Source organism: Pan troglodytes, chromosome 12, assembly GCF_028858775.2.
Source record: "Pan troglodytes isolate AG18354 chromosome 12, NHGRI_mPanTro3-v2.0_pri, whole genome shotgun sequence".
Lineage (NCBI taxonomy): Eukaryota > Metazoa > Chordata > Mammalia > Primates > Hominidae > Pan > Pan troglodytes.
Window position 1 is genome coordinate 99,673,694 of NC_072410.2, and position 20,585 is coordinate 99,694,278.

At 39.9% G+C, this 20,585-nt stretch overlaps 1 long non-coding RNA gene across 2 annotated transcripts in view; it reads left to right on the top strand.

The window, feature by feature from the left end:
• The window catches only part of LOC104004903 (uncharacterized), a 181,165-nt gene that overhangs the window by 18,243 nt on the left and 142,337 nt on the right, over positions 1 to 20,585 (top strand). For both annotated transcript variants that reach the window (XR_010149609.1, XR_008546192.1), the window contains exon 2: positions 13,884 to 14,112. This is a non-coding gene — a long non-coding RNA (uncharacterized LOC104004903). The remainder of the gene's footprint in view (positions 1 to 13,883; positions 14,113 to 20,585) is intronic.

A 20,585-nucleotide genomic window follows, 5' to 3' on the forward strand; every position in this document is an offset into this window, starting at 1 on the left:
TGTGTGTGTGTGTGTGTGTGTGTGTGGTGGTAGTGGTTCTCACACAGGGGTGATTTTATTTCTCAGGGAAATTTGGCAATGTCTGGAGACATTTTTGGTTGTCACAACTAGAGAAGTACTACTGGCATCTGGTGAGTGGAGGCCAGAGATACCACTAAATATCCAACAGTGCACAGGAAACCCAGCAAAGAATTATCTGGCCCCAAATATCAATAGTTCTGAGGTTGAAAAATCTTGCTCTGTGGATGACAATATACAACTGTAATTTTCACAAACTACTTAGAAGTTTCTATTTACTTCATATAAAGAACATTGAAACTGTAGAGCAAGTTTCCTCGTGTCCCCATGCCCCTTTTTAGTGGTCAAAACACTTAACGTGAGATCTACCCTCTTGTTATGCAATGCTGTACAGCAGATCTCTAAAGCTTAATCATCCTGTGTAGGTGTAACTTTATACCTGCTGAACAATGCTTCATTCCCCACCCCCTTCATCCCCTGGCAGCCACCATTTAATTTTCTTACTCTATGAGTTTGACTATTTTAGATGCTTCGTGTAAGTAGGATCATGCAGTATTTGTCATTCTGTGACTGACTCATTCCACTTAGCATAATATCTTCCAGGTCCATCCATGTTGTTGTAAACGGTAATTTTTTTCTCCTTTTTTTAAGATCGAATAATAGTCCACTGTACCTATATAACACATTTTCTTTCTCCATTCATCTGTCCATGGACATTTGGGCTGTTTTCATATCTTGACTATTGTGAATAATGCTACAATGAACATGGGAATATAGGTATCTCTTCAAGATCCTGATTTTAGCTGGATGTGGTGGCTCACACCAGTAATCTCGCCACTTTAGGAGGCTGAGGAGGGAGGATTGCTTGAAGCCAGGAATTCAAGACCAGCCCAGGCAACAAAGTGAGACCCTATCTCTACAAAAAATTAAAAAGTTTCCTGGCATGGTGGTTTGTGCTTATAGTCTCAGCTACTTGGGAGTCTGAGGTGGGAGGATTGGCTGAGCCCAGGAGTTTGAGGCTGCGATAAGCAATGATTGCACTGCTGTACTCCAGCCTAAATGACAAAGTGAGACCCTGTCTAAAAAAAAAAAAAAAATCCTAATTTGAATTCTTTTGGCTCTATTCCCCAAAATAGATACATGGTAGCTCTATTTTTAGTTTTATGAGAAATTGCCAATCTGTTTTACATTGTGGCTGTATCATTTTACATTCCTACCAAGAGTGTACAGAGTTCTAATTTCCCCATAACCTTGCCAACACTTGTTGTCTTTTGTTTTTTTTTTTTTTTTTTGATAGTAGCCATCCTGACAGGTATGAGGTGATATTTTATTGTGGTTTTGACTTGCATTTCCCTGATGGTTGGCGATGTTGGGCACATTTTCATATATCTGTTGGCCACGTGTACGTCTTCTCTGGAGAAATGTCTATCTTTGTCCCTTGCTCATTTTTAAATTGGATTTTTAAATTATTATTATTTTTTGCTATTAAGTTGTGGATTTTCCTTATATATTTTGGAAATTTACACCTTATCAGATACATGGTTTGCAAATATGTTCTCCCATTCCAAAAGTGGCATTTTCACTCTATTGATTGTTTCCCTTGCTGTACAGATATTTTGAGTTTGATAAATTTGTTTTTGACCAAACAGGCGAGATTTTCAGCAATTATTTCTTCAAATTGTTCACTTTTTTTTTTACTTTCTCTTCCTTCTGGCACTTCAATTATGAGAATCATCTTTTGATATCGTCCCATAGATTGGTGAGGCTCTTTTCATTATTGTAATGATGTTTTGTCCCTGTTCTTTAGATTGGATAATTTCTATTGCTCTCTCTACTGACTTTGTTCTATTGTCTTTAAGATACTATTAAGCGCATCAGTGCATTTTTGTTTGTTTTTAATAGCGTTATTGAGGTATAATTGAAATATAAAACGCGTATATTTAAAGTGTATAATTTGATGAGGTTTACATCCATATACACCCATGAGACAATCACCACAATCAATATAATGAACATATTCACCAATCCCAAAAACTTCCTCATGCTCCTTTGTAATACCTCTCTTGTCGCTCCCTTGCCCCCAGGAAACCATGATCTACTTTCTGTCACTATAGATTAGTTTGCATTTTCTAGAATTCTATATAAATGAAATAGGACAGTTGTTTCTTTTGTTGTCTGCGTCTTTCACTTACATAATTATTATACTTTTCAACTATGTTGTTGCATGTTTCAACACCTCATTCACTTTCATTGCACAATAGTATTCTATTGCAAGAATATATCAGAGTTTGTTTATGCATTGTTGTTTCCAGTTTTTGGTTATTCTACGTAAAATTGCTATGAATATTCATGTACAAGTCCTTGAATGGAAGTATGCTTTCATTTCTCATGAATAAATATCTAGTAGATGGATGTTTAACTTTTTAAAAAATAACAAACTGTTTTCCAAAGTGGTTGTACCATTTTACACAACCAATCAGCAGTCTATAAGAGTTCCAGGCCAGGTGTGGTGGCTAATGCCTGTAATCCCAGGACTTTGGGAAGCTGAGGCAGGTGGATCACCTGAGGTCAGGAGTTTGAGACCAGCCTGGCCAACATTGTGAAACCCTGTCTCTACTAAAAATAGTTAAAACAAATTAGGTGGGCATGGTGGTGGGTGCCTGTAATCTCAGCTACTTGGAAGGCTGAGGCAGGAGAATCACTTGAACTCAGGAGGTGGAGGTTGCGGTGAGCTGAGATCGTGCCATTGCACTCCAGCCTGAGCAACAAGAGTGAGACTCCGTCTCAAAAAAAAAAAAAAAGAACAAAAAGAGTTCCAGTTGCTCTAGATTCATGCCAATGTTTGGTATGGGATGGCTAGTTTTTAATTTTAGCCACTCTAGTGGGTATGTAGTTGTATCTCATTGTGGTTTTAATTTGCATTTCTCCAGGAACTAATGATGTTGGAGCAACTTTTCATGTGCAAGGTGCTATCCACAGATCTTTTTTTCTGATTATTTGCTCAAATCTTCTGCCATTTTTCATTTGGTTGTTGATTTCTTATTATTGACTTTTGGGTTCTTTGTATATACTGATATAAAGCCTTTATCAAAATTAATATTGAAAATATTTTCTCATAGCTTGTAGTTTGTCTTTATATTTTCTTTTTTTTAAAATTATACTCTAAGTTCTAGGGTACATGTGCATGACGTGCAGGTTTGTTACATATGTATATAGGACCATGTTGGTGTGCTGTACCCATTAACTTTTCATTTACGTTAGATATATCTCCTAATGCTATCCCTCCCGCCCCCACCAACTCCATGACAGGCCCCGGTGTGTGATGTTCCCTACCCTGTGTCCAAGTGTTCTCATTGTTCAATTCCCACCTATGAGTGAGAATATGCAGTGTTTGGTTTTCTGTCCTTGTGATAGTTTGCACAGAATGATGGTTTCCAGCTTCATCCATGTCCCTACAAGGGACATGAACTCATCCTTTTTAATGGCTGCATAGTATTCCATGGTGTATATGTGCCATATTTTCTTAATCCAGTCTATCATTGATGGACATTTGGGTTGGTTCCAAGTCTTTGCTATTGTGAATAGTGCCGCAATAAACTTACACGTGCATGTGTCTTTATAGCAGCATGATTTATAATCCTTTGGGTATATACCCAGTAATGGGATGGCTGGGTCAAATGGTATTTCTAGTTCTAGATCCTTGAGGAATTGCTACACTGTCTTCCGCAATGGTTGAACTAGTTTGCAGTCCCACCAATAGTGTAAAAGTGTTCCTATTTCTCCACATCTTCTCCAGCACCTGTTGTTTCCTGACTTTTTAATGATCACCATTGTAACTGGTGTGAGATGGTATCTCATTGTGGTTTTGATTTGCATTTCTCTGATGGCCAGTGATGATGAACATTTTTTCATGTGTCTGTGGGCCGCATAAATGTCTTCTTTTGAAGACACTTCTTTGAGAAGTGTCTGTTCATATCCTTCACCCACTTTTTGATGGGGTTGTTTGATTTTTTCTTGTAAATTTGTTTAAGTTCTTTGTAGATTCTGGATATTAGCCCTTTGTCAGATGGGTAGATTGCAAAATTTTTCTCCCATTCTGTAGGTTGCCTGTTCACTCTGATGGTGGTTTCTTTTGCTGTGCAGAAGCTCCTTAGCTTAATTAGATCCCATTTGTCAGTTTTGGCTTTGTTGCCACTGCTTTTGGTGTTTTAGACATGAAGTCCTTGCCCATGCCTATGTCCTGAATGGTATTGCCTAGGTTTTCTTCTAGGGTTTTTAGGTTTTAGGTCTAACATTTAAGTCTTTAATCCATCTTGAATTAATTTTTGTACAAAGGTGTAAGGAAGGGATCCAGTTTCAGCTTTCTACACATGGCTAGCCAGTTTTCCCAGCACCATTTATTAAACAGGGAATCCTTTCCCCATTTCTTGTTTTTGTCAGGGTTGTCAAAGATCAGATGGTTGTAGATGTGTGGTATTATTTCTGAGGGCCCTGTTCTGTTCCATTTCTCTATATCTCTGTTTTGGTACCAGTACCATGCTGTTTTGGTTACTGTAGCCTTGTAGTATAGTTTGAAGTCAGGTAGCATGATGCCTCCAGCTTTGTTCTTTTGGCTTAGGATTGTCTTGGTGATGCGGGCTCTTTTTTGGTTCCATATGAACTTTAAAGCAGTTTTTTCCAATCTGTGAAGAAAGTCATTGGTAGCTTGATAGGGATGGCATTGAATCTATAAATTACCTTGGGCAGTTTGGCCATTTTCACAATATTGATTCTTCCTATCCATGAACATGGAATGTTCTTCCATTTATTTGTTTCCTCTTTTATTTCATTGAGCAGTGGTTTGTAGTTCTCCTTGAAGAGGTCCTTTGCATCCCTTTTAAGTTGGATTCCTAGGTATTTTATTCTCTTTGAAGCAATTGTGAATCGGAGTTCACTCATGATTTGGCTCTCTGTTTGTCTGTTATTGGTGTATAGGAATGCTTGTGATTTTTGCACGTTGATTTTGTATCCTGAGACATTGCTGAAATTGCTTATCAGCTTAAGGAGATTTTGGGCTGAGATGATGGGGTTTTCTAAATATACAATCATGTCATCTGCAAACAAGGACAATTTGACTTCCTCTTTTCCTAATTGAATACCGTTTATTTCTTTCTCCTGCCTGATTGCCCTGGCCAGAACTTCCAACACTATGTTGAATAGGAGTGGTGAGAGAGGGCATCCCTGTCTTGTGCCAGTTTTCAAAGGGCATCCTTCTAGTTTTTGCCCATTCAGTATGATATTGGCTGTGGGTTTGTCATAAATAACTCTTATTATTTTGAGAGACGTCCCATCAATACCTAGTTTATTGAGAGTTTTTAGCATGAAGTGCTGTTGAATTTTGTCCAAGGCCTTTTCTGCATCTATTGAGATAATCATGAGGTTTTTGTCTTTGGTTCTGTTTATATGATGTATTACATTTATTGATTTGCGTGTGTTGAACCAGCCTTGCATCCCAGGGATGAAGCCAACTTGATCGTGGCGGATAAGCTTTTGTATGTGCTGCTGGATTCGGCTTGCCAGAATTTTATTGAGGATTTTTGCATCAATGTTCATCAGGGATATTGGTCTAAAATTCTCTTTTTTTGTTGTGTCTCTGCCAGGCTTTGGTATCAGGATGATGCTGGCCTCATAAAATGGGTTAGGGAGGATTCCCTCTTTTTCTATTGATTGGAATAGTTTCAGAAGGAATAGTACCAGCTCCTCTTTGTACCTCTGGTCGAATTCGGCTGTGAATCCATCTGGTCCAGGACTTTTTTTGGTTGGCAGGCTATTAATTATTGCCTCAATTTCAGAGCCTGTTATTGGTCTATTCAGGGATTCAACTTCTTCCTGGTTTAGTCTTGGGAGGGTGTATGTGTCGAGGAATTTATCCATTTCTTCTAGATTTTCTAGTTTATTTGCGTAGAGGTGTTTATAGTATTCTCTGATGGTAGTTCGTATTTCTGTGGGATTGGTGGTGATATCCCCTTTATCATTTTTTATTGTGTCTATTTGATTCTTCTCTCTTTTTTTCTTTATTAGTCTTGCGAGTGGTCTATCAATTTTGTTGATCTTTTCAAAAAACCAGCTCCTAGATTTGTTGATTTTTTGAAGGGTTTTTTCTATCTCTATCTTCTTCAGTTCTGCTCTGATCTTAGTTATTTCTTGCCTTCTGCTAGCTTTTGAATGTGTTTGCTCTTGCTTCTCTAGTTCTTTTAATTGTGATGTTAGGGTGTAAATTTTAGATCTTTCCTGCTTTCTCTTGTGGGCATTTAGTGCTATAAATTTCCCTCTACACACTTCTTTAAATGTGTCCCAGAGATTCTAGTATGTTGTGTCTTTCTTCTCATTGGTTTCAAAGAACATCTTTATTTCTGCCTTCATTTCTTTAGTACCCAGCAGTCGTTCAGGAGCAGTTTGTTCAGTTTCCATGTAGTTGTGCGGTTTTGAGTGAGTTTCTTAATCCTGAATTCTAGTTTGATTGCACTGTGGTCTGAGAGACAGTTTGTTATAATTTCTGTTCTTTTGCATTTGCTGAGGAGTGCTTTACTTCCAACTATGTGGTCAATTTTGGAATAAGTGCGATGTGGTGCTGAGAAGAATGTATATTCTGTTGATTTGGCATGGAGAGTTCTGTAGATGTCTATTAGGTCTGCTTGGTGCAGAGCTGAGTTTAATTCCTGGATATCCTTGTTAACTTTCTGTCTTGTTGATCTGTCTAATGTTGACAGTGAGGTGTTAAGGTCTCCCATTATTATTGTGTGGGAGTCTAAGTCTCTTTCTAGGTCTCTAAGGATTTGCTTCATGAATCTGGGTGCTCCTGTATTTGGTGCATATATATTTAGGATAGTTAGCTCTTCTTGTTGAATTGATCCATTTACCATTATGTAATGGCCTTCCTTGTCTCTTTGGATCTTTGTTGGTTTAAAGTCTGTTTTATCAGAGACTAGGACTGCTACCCCTGCTTTTTTTTCCCATTTGCTTGGTAGATCTTCCTCCATCCATTTATTTTGAGCCTATGTGTGTCTCTACATGTAAGATGGGTTTCCTGAATACAGCACACTGATGGATCTTGACTCTTTATCCAATTTGCCAGTCTGTGTCTTTTAACTGGAGCATTTAGCCCATTTACATTTAAGGTTAATATTGTTATGTGTGAATTTGATCCTGTCATTATGATGTTAGCTGGTTATTTTGTACGTTAGTTGATGCGGTTTCTTCCTAGCCTCGATGGTCTTTACAATTTGGCATGTTTTTGCAGTGGCTGGTACCAGTTGTTCCTTTCAATGTTTAGTGCTTCCTTCAGGAGCGCTTGTAAGGCAGGCCTGGTGGTGACAAAATCTGTCAGCATTTGCTTGTCTGTAAAGGATTTTATTTCTCCTTTGCTTATGAAGCTTAGTTTGGCTGGATATGAAATTCTAGGTTGAAAATTCTTTTAAGAATTTTGACCCCCACTCTCTTCTGGCTTGTAGAATTTCTGCCAAGAGATCTGCTGTTAGTCTGTGGGCTTCCCTTTGTGGGTAACCCGAGCTTTCTCTCTGGCTGCCCTTGACATTTTTTCCTTCATTTCAACTTTGGTGAATCTGACAATTATGTGTCTTGGAGTTGCTCTTCTCGAGGAGTATCTTTGTGGCATTCTCTCTATTTCCTGAATTTGAATGTTGGCCTGCCTCAGTAGGTTGGGGAAGTTTTCCTGGATAATATCCTGAAGAGTGTTTTCCAACTTGGTTCCATTCTCCCCATCACTTTGTGATACACCAATCAGATGTAGATTTGATCTTTTCGCATAGTCCTGTATTTCTTGGAGGCTTTGTTTGTTTCTTTTTACTCTTTTTTTCTCTAAACTTCTCTTTTCACTTCATTTCATTCATTTGATCTTCAGTCACTGATACTCTTTCTTCCACTTGATCGAATTGGCTACTGAAGCTTGTGCATGCGTCACGTAGTTCTCATGCCATGGTTTTCAGCTACACCAGGTCATTTAAGGTCTTCTCTATGCTTTTTATTCTAGTTAGCCATTCGTCTAATCTTTTTTCAAGGTTTTTAGCTTCTTTGCGATGGGTTCGAACATCCTCCTTTAGCTCAGAGAAGTTTTTATTACCAATCTTCTGAAGCCTTCTTCTCTCAACTTGTCAAAGTCATTCTCTGTCTGGCTTTGTTCTGTTGCTGGTGAGGAGCTGCATTCCTTTGGAGGAGAAGAGGCCCTTTGATTTTTAGAATTTTCAGCTTTTCTGCTCTGGTTTCTCCCCATCTTTGTGGTTTTATCTACCTTTGGTCTTTGATGATGGTGATGTACAGATGGGGTTTTGGTGTGGATGTCTTTTCTGTTTGTTAGTTTTCCTTCTAACAGTCAGGACCCTCAGCTGCAGGTCTGTTGGAGTTTGCTGGAGGTCCACTCCAGACCCTGTTTGTCTGGGTATCACCAGCAGAGGCTGCAGAACAGCAAATATTGCAGAATGGCAAATGTTGCTGCCTGATCGTTCCTCTGGAAGCTTCATCTCAGAAGGGCACCTGGCCGTTTGAGGTGTCAGTCAGCCCATTCTGGGAGATGTCTCCCAGTTAGGCTACTTGGGGGTCAGAGACTCACTTGAGGAGGCAATCTGTCCGTTCTCAGATCTCCACCTCCGTGCTGGGAGAACCACTACTCTCTTCAAAGCTGTCAGACAAGGACGTTTAAGTCTGCAGAAGTTTCTGCTGCCTTTTGTTCAGCTATGCCCTACCCCTAGAGGTGGAGTCTACAGAAGCAGGCAGGCCTCCTTGAGCTGTGGTGGGCTACACTCAGTTCAAGCTTCTTGGATGCTTTGTTTACCTACTGAAGCCTCAGCAATGGTGGATGCCCCTCCCCCAGCCTCACTGCTGCCTTGCAGTTTGATCTCAGACTGCTGTGCTAGCAGTGAGTGAGGCTCCGTGGGCATGGGACCCTCTGAGCCATGCACGGGGTATAATTTCCTGGTGTGCTGTTTGCTAAGACTATTGGAAAAGCGCAGTATGAGGGTGGGAGTATGAGGGTACCCGACTTTCCAGGTACAATCTGTCATGGCTTCGCTTGGCTAGGAAAGGGAATTCCCTGACCCCTTGCACTTCCTGTGTGGGGCGATGCCCCACCCTGCTTTGGCTCGTGCTCCCTGGGCTGCACCCACTGTCTGACCAGTCCCAGTGAGATGAACCCGGTACCTCAGTTGGAAATGCAGAAGTCACCCATCTTCTGCATCACTCACGCTGGGAGCTGTAGACTGGAGCTGTTCCTATTTGGCCATCTCGGAACTCTTTCTTTATATTTTCTTAACAGTGCCTTTGAAAAGCAGAAGTTCTAAATTTTGATAAAGTCCCATTTATAAATTTTTTTCTTTCATGAATTCTTGTTTTGGCATCATATTTGAAGAATCTTTGCTTAATCTAGGTAAAAAGGGATTTCATCCTGTGCTTTAATTTTCTAGAGGCATTATAATTTTAGATTTTATGTTTATTCCCATGACCTATTTTGAGTAAATTTGTATATATGATGCAATCCATATGATTTCAGTTCACATAATTTATGGATTGAAATTCATTAATTAACTAATTGATGCATGCATATGGATGCTTAATTTTTCCAATGCCATTTGTTGGGAATACCATCCTTTCTTCACTGAATTGCCTAACACTTTTGTAAAAAAATCAATTGAAAATTGATTTGTTTTCAATTTTTTGGGTCTAATTCTGGATTCTATATTTTGTTCCATGTCTATTTGTCTATCTTGATGCCAGTACTAAATGTCTTGATTACTGTAACCTTGTAATAAATCTTGAAGCTTGGTAGTATGTCATTCAACTTTGTTCCTCTCTAACTTATTTTGGTATTCTATGTCCTTTAAGTTTCCATATGAATTTTAGATCTTCACTTTAATGCTCTGCCAACTGAGCTATTTCAGTCAAATTTTAGAATAAACTTCTCAACTTAAAGCCTGCTGCAATTTTCATTGGGATTGTGTTGAATGTATAGAACAGTTTGGAGAGAATTGACATCTTAGCAATATTGAGTCTTTCTACCCATGAAACAGAAACCCATGAACCTCCTTCATTTTTTGAGGTGCTCTTCAGTTTCTCTCAGCCATGTTTTATGGTTTTCAGTTGCACATGTCACATGTCTTATTAGACTTATCTCTAAGTGTTTCATAGTTTGGGTTGCTATTGTAAATTATGTCTTTTTTAAAATTTTAAGTCCTGAGTACTTATTGCTAGGAAATAAAATAGAATTGATTTTTAAAATATTGAGCTTGTATCCTGGAATATATTAGTTCTAGTAGGTTTTTTTTCCGGTAGGTTCTATGGAATTTTCTACACAGCACATTATGTTATCTCCATCCAGTGAATATTTCATTTCAGGTAATTTTAGCTTTCAATTCTACAATTTCATTTGGTTCTTTTTTAAACAGTCTATTTCTCTGCTGAGATTTTCTGTTTTTATTTACTTGGCGAACATTTTTCTTTATGTCCTTGAGCATAGTTGTAACAGTTATAACAGCTGATTTAAAATCCTTTTTTTCCCTAATGCCAACATCTGGGTTATCTCAGGGTCAGACTTCATTTTGCTGCTTTTAAGTATGTCTAGTAATTTCAGATTGTATCCAGGACATTCTAAATTATATGTTGTAGACACTCTGGCTTATTCTGTTATGGTCCTCAGAAAACTTGGTTTGTTTGTTTTTTAAAGCAGGAAGTTTAGCTTGCTGGACTAAAATTCTAAACTGGCTCCAATATTGCAGGCAGTGGCAAAATTCTTTTCTTTTACCCTCAGCTGGGTTTCTTCATGTCTGTCTCATACATGCACAGTTCAGGAGATGGCCAGATATTAGGACAGAATTTATGTGCAGAATATAGGGCTCCTGTGTTAGCCTGTTCTCTCACTGCTGTAAAGAAATACCTGAAACTGGGAAATTTATAAAGAAAAGAGGTTTAATTGGCTCACAGTTCTTCAGGCTGTACAAGAAGCATGGCTAAGGAGGTCTCAGGAAACTTACAATCATGGTGCAAGGCGAAGGAGAAGCAGGCTTCTCCTACATGGCTGAAATAGGAGGAAGAGAGAGAGGGGGAGGTGCTACGTGCTTTTAAACAACCAGATCTCTGATAACTCACTCAGTATCATGAGAACAGCAAGGGGGAAGTCTGCCCCCTGATCCAATCACCTCCCACCAGCCCCCACCTCCAACCATTGGGGATTACAATTTGTCATTAGATTTGGGCAGGGACATAGACTCAAACCATATCAGCTCCCTATCCTTGGCTCATTTCTATTTGCGTTAGCCCTCACCACCACCCCAAACCCCACCCTCTCGACCCTGCATCCAGCTGCTGTGGGTACCCTGAACTGTATCCTCTGGTTCTTTAAGCCATAGGACTGTGGAATGCCTTTCAAATTTCAGCCGCACCACTTGCTGCCGAATGAAGCCTGCCTTCAGGTTAAAAACAATGTAAAAATGGGAAATAAATCAGGTGAATCAGGTGCCATTCCCTTCTTCCAAGATAAGTCCAGTCTCCCCTCAAGGCTTGTGTTCTTTGGCATGGATCATGGCTCACTGCAGCCTTGACCTCCCCATGTCAAGCCATCCTCCCATCTCAGCCTCCTGAGTAGCTGGCACTAAGGCATCGGCCACCACACATGGCTAATTTTTTGTATTTTTTTGTAGAGATGGAGTTTCACCATGTTGCTCAGGCTGGTCGGAAGCTCCTGGGCTCAAGGGATCTGCCTACCTCAGCCTCCCAAAGTGCTGGGATTACAGGCCTGAGCCACCGTGTCTGGCCTTAAGTTCTTATTTTTGATTGTTCTTCGGTGCCTTCATGTAGTTATTTTAAAAAGTATTTCCCATGGTTTATAGTTTTATCTGCAGGAGAATTAGTCCAATAAGAGATACTTGATTGTCATACTTAAGCAGCAAACAGTTTAGTTGCAGGGACAGGAGTCAAATATAGGGAGAAGCCAAAGAATGACTTCAGAAGCGTAATATGAACAAAGGCATGATTCATTCATGCATTTATTTATCCAACAAACACTTTTTGAGCCTCTGCTGCAGGTAGGGCTCTTCTCAAGGCACAAGGTAACATAATGTTGAGTATAGATAGACATTCTGTGGTCATTCAAACAAAAAGATCATTTGGAACAAATTGACTTCAGAGGGGGTTTGGAAAAAAAAAAAACCCTAGTAAACCAGGATTAGGCATCTTCTGAGGGCATAAAAAGTGTGTACGTTTTTACTTTCCTACAGGGTCCCCACCAGATACATATATATGGCTATTGAGCACTTGAAATGTGTGTAGTCTGAAATGATCTGTGCTGTAAGTATATAATATTTTATACACCCCAGATTTTATACACCACAGAATAAAGTATTTTATACATGCCAGATTTTAAAGACTTAGTATAAAAAAAAAAAAAATCTCATTTTTACTTTTTTGAAATGTACTATTTTGGACATATTTGATTAAATATATATATTATTACAATTAATGTCACTGATTTCTTTTTACTTTTTTAATGTGCCTACTAGATTATTTAAAATCCATATGTGGCTCACATTATTTTTCTATTGGACAATGGTGGTCTAGACCAGAAGTCAGCAATCTTTTTCTTTGAAGGGTCAGAGTTGCTATTTCAGACTTTGTAGGCCATATGGTCTCTGCTGTAACTACTCTACTCTGGCAGTGTCATATAAAAGAAGCATAGTTAATACAAAAGCAAATGAGTATGGCTATGGTACAATGAAACTTTATTTATAGATACTGATTTTTGAACTTCATGTAATTTTCATGTGTTACCAACCAACATTCTTTTGATTTTTTTCTCCCAATGATTTAAAAATATAAAAACTCATTTTGGTTTGCAGTACATACAAAAACATGTGGCGAGCTGGATTTGGTCTGTGGGCTACTGTTTGCTGAACCATGGTCTGGACCATCATCTTGAAGGACCCCAGAAACAATTTTCTTTGGAAAGCGTCATGTGAAATAAAACCTGAGTGGAATGAATCATTGTTTGCAGTTCTTTACGATCTTCTACATTAGAATTACATACCCACTTTCCCATGTGGCTTTGCAGTACCAGTTATCAGAGTAGGTGGAGTGTATTTTCCCATCTCATCAAAATTGGCTTGATTATGGGACTTATACTGGCTAGTGGAATGTAGGTAGAAGTGGCAGTATGCCAGTTCCCAGTTGAGGCTTCAGAGGAATTGCGTGTTTCCATCCGCCTTGAAATTTCTGTCTTTACCAGGATGCAAGTTGCCTCTGGATTGCTTTTACCATTTTGGCCTAAGTCCTAGAATAAGCACGCATAAAATTGACCAGGGCCCAAACTTCAGTTGAGATATGTCAAGCACAACCTGATCTGCAGCTTGAAGCAGAGGCATTTAGCCAAGCCCAGTGTAAATCAGCAAATTTATAACTGACCCACAAATTTGAGAGAGACAAGTGTTTATTGTTGTGTGTTACTAAGATTCTGTGATTGTTCATTACACAGCATTTGCCGACCACTACAAATTCTATTTTCATTTTCCTTTCTTCGTATCTCACTTTATACCTTCCCATCTTGTCTTCATGGGCAAATGCTGGGACCATCAGAATTGGCACCGTGGCTGCATTAGCAGTGCACTTGCTTCTAGGATTTCTCAGTGTAGGTATTGTTTATTTCGTGCTGACTCTGGGAGAAAGACAGCCAGTTAATCTAGATGCAATTGAATTTAGAAATCACTCAAATCTAATTTTACTCACTTCTTCATTCCCAAGTTATTTTTCTGCATCCTTTGGTTGTGTGTGTTTCAAATCATTTCCCACTGTTTATTTTTAATTTCTACTTTATTTTAATTATTTAATAGGTGGCATCTGTGCTGTGCCTGTCATTCATCGAGAACAGTTTGTTTTCTGCTTATGGAATCACAAAAATATTTAATCTGACGCTTCAGTGGTGCAGCCGTCCTTGAGGCTGCAGACCATAGGATCCTTCCTTCTCTGTCTGGATGCACTGGAGGGCCAGCATTCTCGGAGGTGGCCAGGGTCCTCTGAGAAGCCAGCGCCCAAGTGGTACCTGAGTCCAGTGAACGGCAAGTAAGAAGCTTTCCTTCCTTCAGTTACTGTTTTTGAACAAATGTATGCTTTCTTAAATGTCCCCAGGTAAAACACTGTGGATGGCCTGCACAATGACAGGTGTTAGGGATCAGTGCTCATACTGTTGATGCTTTCCCAAGCCAGATCACCTCTACTTTTGGGGCTGAGTCCATTGGATAGGTGAGTCAAAATGTGGATCAGTAGGGTTGTATCTACTCATGCCCCGGGGACCTGACTCTAGATGCCAAGTGTGTTCTGAGTCATAAGTGGTGGATTCCATAGAGAGGAAGAGATTGAAGGAGAAATGGAGCATAATTAGCAAAATAATAATGATGATAAAAGTTGTCAGCATCATGCTAGCCATTCCTATTGTACAATTTTCACAGTTTAGAGCAAACCAATCCCGTGATTTCTCTGCCAAAGCCTTCTAATTTGGGAGCCTCAGTTCCTTCATCTCTAAAATGGGTTGGCTTGATTAGACAGCTTTTTATAGCCTTGCCATACCAGGCGTTGGATGAATTCTATGTTCATGATCTAATTTGCAATAATGTCAATGTTGAAATCTATGGTCTTATTTCTTTTTCTTGTAATTTTATGGAGGGCCTAACATCCTGCCAATACTTTGTGTGAAGTCTGTTATGGGTTCTGAAGTGATATTGCTAAAGCTCTATTCTTTTGGAATAGGCACTGAAGAAATGCCTCCTGGACATTTCTTCATAGCATTACACCTGCCATTTACACCTTAGTGAGAACCACTGTGTGAGATTAGTTTGCTAGTCCCCTAGCACTATCTGAACAGGATTTGACCCTGAAAGTGGGCAGGCTGAGTGTTTGGGGAAGGGCACAAAGACAGGGAAATGGTGGTGCAGGCATATTAGGTTGGGTTACAAAGGAAAGGGGAACATGGTGGGTGGAATGTAGGGAGCTGTTTCGGGCTCTGGAAGGTTCCCTGGAGCCAAGCAGCGGGGTTTCCAGACAGACCAGAACAGTCTGCCCTGGAACAGATTGCAACTGAGGTGGGAAGATGGTACACAGGAAGCAGCAGGAATAAGCAAGAGAGACTCTTGCCTGGGCTCCCAGCCTCCACTCTGGGCCCTGCGCAATCTGTTCTCTTTCCTGCAGAACAGACAGTGTGGCATTGTGAAACTTACACCAGGCTATGGCTCTCCTCAAAACCCTGCAACAGCTTCTTATCACACTAAGAATGAAGCCACCACGCTCACCATGGTCCACAGGCCTCCATCAAGCTCTGTCTAGCCCCCGAACTCATTTCTCCCCTGCATCCTTCCTGGATCACTGTTTTCCAACTGCACAGGCCTTGGTTTTTCTCATTTAATACACCAAGAAAACCCCTGCCTTGGCCTTGACACTAGATCTTCTTCCCCCTGGAAGCTTCGTCTTTCAGATAGTGACACGGCTTGTTTCTGCAATTCACTCAGGTCGCCACCCCAATGTCACCTCCTCTGACTCTCAATCACTGTCTATCCATCAATATGGCTTTATTTTCCTGCAGAGCATATTTCACTGCCTGATCCTGTGTATATGCTTATGATTTCTTGTTAACCTGTCTCCCTTATTAGAGCACAGGCTCCCTGAAGGTAGGTTCTTTGCTTATTTTGCTCTCTGCTGCACAGCCAGTCTCAAGAACAATGTCTGGTATCTGGTTTATTCTCTAAATAGAGGATTGAATGAATGAATGAACAAATAGCTCTAGTGTCTGGTAAGGCTGCAGGCTACCTGTGCTTGGGAGGACTTGGTTGTTGATGTTTCATTGGGCTGGTTGAGCACTTGCACTAGATAGAGAGATAGACAGATAGATGGAATCTGATACTCAGTGATATTATACAGAAATAGATGGTATGAAAGAATGAATGGAAGAGTTCATCTTAATGCTGTAATATTTTTCCAATTATCACACAAGGAAATACATTATGAGCCAATCTAAGGAACTATTTTTGACTTTCAGAGATGCTCCAAAAGTGAGTGAGGGAGAAAAACTACATTCCCTGCCTCTACAAGGTTTTGAGTAGGATCTGTATGCAGAGCTTGTTAGAGATGATTTTTTAAAAGAAGACTTCAAATAGAGTCAGAACTAGATGAACCCTGATGTCCCTCCATGACTCTCAGCCCTTTCTGGTCCCTTGTTTTCACCTGAAAGCATCATAGTTTGAACTTTATGTTGCTCCTGGATACTTTTTTAAAAATTGTATTTTTTTTTGTTCTCTCTTGTATTATTTGTGTCTGGAAAAAGTTCTTCAAACAGTAAAATCAGATGTTGGTAGCATCTACAGGGCTGGACAGGCGGTAGATTCTTCTTATCTTTGAAGAGGCAATTGCTTCTGGCAGGAGCAGTCAGGGAAGACTTCCTGGAGGAGGCAAAACTTGAACTGGACATTGAGAGATAGGTAAACCAGAAAGAAATAGGAGAAGGGAGGAAAGTTAAGTACAACATTGCCAGCAAAAGGCTCAGAACCCCAGAAGTGGCAACAGCTCTCTCCTACCTCTCTGGCTAGGGCAGAAAATTTTTTCTCTAGGGCCTCATGTGGAGGGGAGTGGGAAATAGGACGCAGCCATCTCCCCATTCCTTAGCACTGAGCTTCTCGAGGAATTGCTGTCTTTGCAGGTGTAGTCACTTAGGTTCTTGTGCCACACTTTTGGGGACACATTTCCAATGAGAAATAACGCCTGCCAAAATTCACATCTCCTGAGTTGCCAAAGCCCCGCCTCCACCTAGCACACCTGGCTTCCCCCATGCCCTGAGGAGTAGGAAGAGGGGGGCACAAAATTGGCAAATTGGTATAAGTTTCAGCCACAGCCAAGTTTATTTAGATATGCAACAGAAGTGGGCTAAGAAAGGGGGGATGGGACTCGGCAATGTAACTGGTGTAAATTGGGAGCAAATAACTGAAACAAATGTTAAAAGTAGACATTGTTAAAAAACAAGTCCCAATAGCAAAAAAAAAAAAAATATTGAATTTCTGTTTTCTCTACACATCACATGACTTAACTGTATTTTGGGCTGAATATGTGCACTTATTCCACATCCTCTTAGGGCAGAAAGTGACCTAGGAGTCTCAGGTACAAGGAAGTTATATTGACAAATGAGCTTATGACCAAATGTCAAGGGGACATATGTTCTGGCATCAGCAAGTAGCTGCAGCCTCTGGATGACCAGGTCGCTTAGTCCAAGACCTTGTGAAAAGCTTAGCCCTCAAAGAATATATATATATATATTATATATCTATTATATATAATATATGTATTATATATCTATTATATATATAATATATGTATTATATCTCTATTATATATATAATATATGTATTATATATCTATTATATCTATTATATATAATATATGTATTATATATCTATTATATCTATTATATATCTATTATATATATAATATATGTATTATATATCTATTATATATAATATATGTATTATATATATAAGATATATAATATAAGATGTATAATACATATATTATATATAAGATATATAATATATCTTATATATATGAGATATGTATAATATATACATACATAAGATATATAAAATATATAATATAAAATATATAAAAACATATATATAATATATAAAATATATATAAAAATATAAAAAATATATATTACTCATAAATACACTATATATATGAATATATAGTGTATATATATTCATATATATAGTGCATAGATATTCAAATACATCAAATATATATGAATATATTTACTCATTTAATATATATTAAATATATATGAATGTATATATTTACTCATTTAATCTCAAGACCTGTGAAAAATAGAGAACAAATATTGGCCCTTGCTCTATAAAAGGCATAGACTTTAGCTTTATTGAAGGAACTTGAATTGCAAAATCATCTCGTCTAAAGAAAAAAAATGATCTTTTACACTGTCTTTGCCTTTTAAAGATACACTGTGTAATCAGTTGGCTTGTTAGGCTGTTTAACAGGTAAAGAATATTAAAATATTTGCCTTGGTTTCTGCACTTTCTCAGTGCTGTAAACATCACAGAACAGAGCCTGCCAATCATTTACTGGCTGCGTGGATGAAAGCGTTTGATGGAGGCAACAGTCTGTAACCAAACAAGATGCCTGCAAAATTTTGACTCTGTTGTGGCCCGACTTAGTTTTCTGTTGCTTATAAGAGAATACCTGAAACTTGGTAATGTATAAACAAAAGGAATTTATTTCTTAAGTTCTGGAGGCTGAGAAGTCCAAGGTCGAGGGGCCATTGGTGAGGGCCTTCTTGCTGGTGGGGATGCGGCAGAGTCTAGAGGCAGCACAGGATGTCACATGGTAAGGGGGGGTGAGCGTGCTAACGTGTCAGCTCAGGTCCCACTTCCTTTTCTCATAAAGCCTCTGATCCCACTCCCATGATATTCCATTAATCCATTAACCCATTAATTCATTAATTCATGAGGGCAAAGTCCCCATGACCCAATCACCTCTTTTTTTTGGGCGGGGGGATGGAGTCTTACTCTTTCACTAGGCTGGAGTGCAGTGGTGTCATCTTGGCTCATTGCAACCTCTGCCTCCTAGGTTCAAGTGATTCTTCTGCCTCAGCCTCCTGAGTAGCTGGAACTACAGGTGCGTGCCACCATGTCCGGCTAGTTTTTGTATTTTTAGTAGAGATGGGGTTTCACTATGTTGGCCAGGCTGGTCTCAAACTCCTGACTTCAGGTGATCCACCCACCTCAGCCTCCCAAAGTGCTGGAATTACAGGCATGAGCCACCAAGCCTGGCCCCAATCACCTCTTAAAGGTCTCATCTGTCAATACTGCCATACTGAGGATTAAATTTTAACATGAGTTTTAGATGGGACAAATACTCAACCATAGCATGGCCTGATAGTATTTCTCAGAGTGGATCCAAGAGCTGAATCAGAGGCAGCTTGTTCCACTAGGCACGTGGGTGGACCACCCTTGTTTCCTGGCATTGGACATTGTCCGTGGAGATGGTCACCAGTCTTTTCCCTTGCAGAGCTATAGAATGGCGAAAACCCACCTGAGACAGCCAGTGTCATGGGATTCATGCCAAGAATCTCTTTGTTTTCCTGCTAGAATAATGTTGTCAATTATTGGGATTTCTGAGGAAGTCCCCTATGAATAGAACTCCTCTTTTCTGCTGGGCTCTGAATAAGTTATGAACTGAAGAGCAAGAATGGGTTTCAAATATACCACCGATAACAAGTAAGTTGGAGGCCATGAGTCCCATTCTGTTAACCAAGTAGGCTTGTTATTTGAAGCTCAGAATGAGGCAGTCCCATCTCCCTAGGCCTGGTAGCACTGAATGGGCAAGGCCTGGTACAGGGAAAGGGCTATCCAGATCAGAGTTTTGGGAGAAATCCTGCTTTCCATGGACTAGCTAGTTCCCACAATTAATGAAATCTGAGTTCAGCTGAGCATCCTGAGTTATTGTTCTCAAATTTCCTAATGAAACGAGTGGTGGGAGATGGGCAGAAACCAAAGCTTTTCAACAAGGGAGTTCCCTCTACTTGGACAGAAACATCAGGAATGGACAAAAAGCTTCCTCCATCCCTAAAATTACCATGCGTAGGAAGCCACTCCTTGCAGGACGATCAAGTTCTCAGCTATCCCCACTCCACTCTGTGAACTCCATCCTCTCTGTTCTTCAGCTTCCCCAATTCTTAATGCAGACAGAGCTGCTCCAACTTTAACCTACTGTGTTAAACATTGGTGCCCATGCACCAAACATAAATAGAGGGATACATGGCAGAAAGGTGGCTCTTACTCTGCTGAGTTTCCCAAGGCTTCTGCCATACCTTGGCCTGATATTACCTCCCATTTATAGGAAGGTATCAGTCTTCTAAGGGCCCTCCTGGAATTCTCTCTCCCACACTGTAATTCACACTGCATGCCATCACTGGACTAATTTTCTGAAAACACCACTCTTACTGAGTCACTCCAACTCTCTGAGTCTCCATTTTCTCATTGCGCAGTGGGTATGTTTATGTTTTCCCTGCTTGCCTACCTCACATCAAAGACCATGGATGGAAAAGCATCCTGATGACTGAAACATGTTGTGTGTATGGGAGTGCACCAATCTTGGGGGCCCTCTTACTTCCTATGGTCTATCAGATCAAGGATGCACTGTTGGGCTTGTGTCCAGAGCCACTGCAAGCAGGCACACGCTGGACCTCCTCTTTCCCTGTTTCCTTACAATCGTGGTTCTCTTTTTCTTCCCTACCTGTCCCTCTGGGAAGTCTTGCCTGACTGCTCCTACCCTCAGGAATCTCCCTCTCATCTGAGCTCTTAAAGGCACTGTAGTTGGAATAAATTGTTCTCAAGCATGGCTGCACATTAGAAATATCCAGAGAGCTTTGAAATAATAGTGTTGCCTGCACCGCATCTAATTTCAATTACATTAAAATATCTTGGTGTGGGGCCAGGGTGGCTGTGTTTTCTCAAAGCTCTCCAATGACTCTAATGGAC